Below are 4,373 nucleotides of genomic sequence, written 5' to 3' on the forward strand. Positions count from 1 at the left end.
TGTGACTATGAATGTGTGATTAGTGTGAACTAATTTGTATAAATAAAGATTTGTTTTTGTTAAATTAATTTTTTTATTATATAATTCTTTTTCATATTTTATTTCACCTGGATTATCTTTTAATGGTAGTTTTAGTAATATACTAAGATTAATGAATTAATTATTTCATGTTCATTGATTATTGTAGTCTCAAGCGTCCTACAGGTGGAAGCTGATAAGGACGATAAGGCGAAGGAAGAAGGAGCAGAGACGGATCGACGGCCTTGAGGACACTAGGACGGTCAAGGCCAGACTCCAGAAGGGCTGGAGCACGACCTTGGTGGAGGGGGCCTCCAGAAGATCGGAAGGTACTGGAGGGGGTGTACCGTTAGGGGCTCCCAGTTACTGTGGCAGTAGGCCAGTGCGATCTCCGTCAGCTGGAAGGTAGCTGGATCCAGTACCTCTACCTCTTAACTCTTCACCTGTACATCGTCTTCCGTCGATAGCAGCAATTTTCCTTCGAGGAACCTTCTTATCAGGTCAGTTCCTCAACTTCTAAGGCTTCCAAATAAATAATATCTCGCAGCTTTTACAGAAGTGAAAGTGGTTTTGTTAAATACTTGGAGGACATCTCTTGATGAGTTCATCAAGTTCTTTGCCATTTCATTTAATCCATTAACTTTTTTTTTTAATACCAATATAGCAATTTTCATGGGAGAACAAAAACTACACATACACGCTTTATTAATAATATTTCGGACCTAAAGTCCATTTTGAAATCCAATTCTTATAACAGTTGATAATTTTTTCTATGATCTTCTATTTGATAACATGGCCATCTTTCATTCCCATGATCAAGATAGTACACACAGTCTTATCGAGGGTCATATATACATCAATATTATTAGAAAAAAAAAATGGTGGTGATATGACATAAAGTAGTTCCCCTAATAAAGGCTTCAGATCCAAAGTCTTTTCAACTTTTTGTGAGTATTTCAATGTATGTATGTTCAGTGTATGTTTAGAAAATAAAAAAATAAATATATTGAACAAGACTTCAGATACAAACGTACAAAATCTTTGTTCTTTTTTTTTTTTTATAACTTTATTGATCTTAAAATTCACTTAGTTTTAGACTATTAAAGAAGCATTTTTCTGTATTATTATTTCTGTTAACTTACAATTAGTAAGTTAAAAAGTACAAAAATATCACTTTAAGCATTCTAAGTTTTGATAAAAAGAAATTTAGAAAGATTTGGAAGAATTATTAGAATTAAAAAAAAAATATTCCCACAGTTTATCTTTATTTTTATCTAAAGTAATCTTGATTTGTAAATATAAATTTTAAAATTCATTCTAAAAGAAGAGGAAAAACACAAACTTGAAACCAAGAAAAACATTTTTATTTTTAATGTGAACTTTTCGAATTTTTCAAATAAAATAATGGAACCTCGAGTAGTTCTAATATAATTCAGCAATAATCAAATCATATTACCCCTCCCTTTGTATTGATATTATTAGGTATAGAAATTATCCTGAAACAAATTTTCATACAATTCTTGATTTACCAAGTTACTATAGATATAGAGCGAGAATATTATTCAACTTTCCGATACATTATTTTATTTTTATTTACAAACCCTTGACTTATAACCGTTTTAAATCCACTTGCTATTTTACTTATGCATATACAGTGTTACGTCCCGTTACAGAGATACTTCCTCTAAAAGTTTTCTCCAGTTAGTAAGATCCAGTAGCTCTCTAGTTCCGAACTCCAAGCACAAGCCGTGCATCCACTGACACCGAGTTCTCTGATCTAACAAGGTTCGGTCGCCAACTCATCTTTTACTATGTAGTTTCTCGACTAGTATTATCTTCGGTGTCTCAGCTTCATCCATCGAGCGACGTGCCCGGCCCTTCAAAGTCGATGGATCTGTTCAGGAAGGTATCCTGGAGAGTCCCGCGAGTTCAACATTACTCTCGACATTTTGATGTTTTTAATTTTTCAATATGTACTTTCTTGAAAGATTTTCTAATTATTCTATTTTGCCAACATGATTAAGAATTGATTCAAAAGAACCTTTTTTCTTTTCTGTTATACTTAAAAAAAACAACTAAAAAACAAACTAAATTTCTGCACTTATTGTAAATAAGAAGGTTATGATGTTACTATTAACAATGTTTTTTCTATAATCTCAATACCGTGCATTTTGAAATATCATATTGTGTATAATTACTTTTGTCAGTAGCACTCTGAGACTCGCTAATTGTTCGTGCATTCCAGACGTCTTACGGTAACCTCTTGAATTCGTCTTAGTGTTTAGCATATAATTCCAGCTCAATAAGTATTTATTGTATATAAATATTAAACTGGCATTATTATCAGTACTTAATAATAAATAAATGTCAATCTGTAGTCGTATTCATATTTACTGTACACTGCTGGTTGCGTTAAAGTCGATATATTTACGTTTTGAGTCGGTTCGGTAGTGTAACGGCTTAAAGACGATCCAGTCAAAAATCAAGTTGTTCAGCAACTGTAATGAATAAGAAAACCTCAAGTAAAAACATTTCAAAGTGGCGTAAGAATACTTTAGATTTTTAGTGTTTTTGTTTTCACAGGAAAATAACTTTTCTTAAAACTTGGTTCTGAAAACATTGTCTCTTGGTAACGTTTGCCAATTTGTTTTTTAAAAAAATGATTCGTAAATATTAAATACTTAAAGGCGTGGGGTAGAAACTGTAATTTATCCAGACGACGACGCGCTTCCACAAATATATTCCACAGTTAGCAGAACACGATTGCATTGTAAATTTTGAAAAGGGTTCATCATCTATTGTTTAATTCAAAATGGACTATTTGTTCCATATACATGTATTCATTTAGATCAAAGTTCATAAACTTATGATATTTGGTATTCCCAAACATAAATAATGATTAAAAATTTGTCAAATTAGTGCAATGGTGAATACTTTATTTTTTTACGATAAACTCAGGGATTTTTTTTAATTCACAATTAAATTAAAATGAACTAAAATTACAAATCCTAAAATTATTTAAAACAAAGATTAATTATCAACAAACTATATAATTTTGAATTCAAATGTCTACAGTGGAATTAATTAATCCCAAGAATTATTGTAACTGATGGAATTGTATCTCGGAACCGGCTAGAGGTACTCTTATTTATTTTTTAAAAAACACCTGTTGTCATCAATTGTGAATCTAAAATAAAACAATTTTACAAGAACATATTAAATACTCAAAATTTTTTTTTTATCTGTTCAATTAAAAATTAACAGCATTTCTTTAATATGTACTATGTCGTATTTTAACTTACTATTAATCTTTCATTCCAGATGAATTTTACTTTTAAAAAATCCTGATTCATATAATTAATGACAGAAATCGACGCAAAATTATGTTCACTTTTTGTCAAAAATTTTCATAATAACTGACAATTCTTAACAGAATAGAAAAAAAAAAACGAAATAAAATCTAGTTTCTTAATAGATATAAAAATAGAGAAAAAAATATTTTGAACAGTTTTTGCAGAACAAAATTGGTGGGCCAAAAATGTTGACCTGCTTGTGCACACCTGCTGAAATATAGAATATATTGACTGATTAGAAGTTAGTCACCATTCACGGAGTTAATCATGTCATTTGTTTTTTGTAATAATTTATTTAATTCAATCAATTAATAATAATTGTTAGTTTGTTATTAAAAAGTTTAATGTATATACGTAATATACCGTGGAATGAAACGTACCTTATGATATGAATATACAGGTTTACAGTAAAATCAATTATTAAAATCACATAAACTCTTCATTTTTCTTGCTTGACTATTTGGGCTTAAATTAGGGGACATGTTAGGTATAGTTTCGTTTAAACATCGGAATTGATTTTTTTTTTTAGATAGAAATTAAAATTAAAATTAAATCTGTACAGCAGGTTTAGTACTGTACTTGGTAAGGAATTACTGTTACAAGACCAACGGTTGTGCAAGGAGGTGATTTGGTCGAAATCACGGTTTACGATTGCAATGCTTCCTCTTAATACGAATTCCATAAATCAGTAAGTGAAAGTAAAAAATATATTTTGTACATACTAAAATATTCCCACAATGCAATTTGCGAAAAGATTGTTGATGACTAAAACGTGAAACAATTAAAGCAAGCATTCAACTCAATTATACATATGCTAGCATATTGCTAAAATATATAAATTATTTTCCATCGATAATGAAGCTGGTGGGTGGGACTTGAGTAGTAAAAGTGGACTTCGAGAGAAACCTCACATAAATATTCTCCATAACAGAAGGGAAAGTTCATTAACAAGTAAGACAGCGATACTTGGATTTATTATCATTTCGCGAAATATAATTACTT

The 4,373-nt window shown here is 30.2% G+C and overlaps 1 protein-coding gene across 1 annotated transcript in view; it reads left to right on the forward strand.

The window, feature by feature from the left end:
- Positions 1 to 381: 381 nt before the first annotated feature.
- flz (filzig) overlaps positions 382 to 4,373 on the forward strand; it is a 154,486-nt gene continuing 150,494 nt past the window's right edge. The window contains exon 1 of the mRNA XM_014421072.2: positions 382 to 518. The gene's annotated coding sequence lies outside the window, so the exon portion shown is untranslated. The remainder of the gene's footprint in view (positions 519 to 4,373) is intronic.

Source organism: Halyomorpha halys, unplaced genomic scaffold (assembly GCF_000696795.3).
Source record: "Halyomorpha halys isolate HHAL.00 unplaced genomic scaffold, Hhal_1.1 Scaffold18.1, whole genome shotgun sequence".
Lineage (NCBI taxonomy): Eukaryota > Metazoa > Arthropoda > Insecta > Hemiptera > Pentatomidae > Halyomorpha > Halyomorpha halys.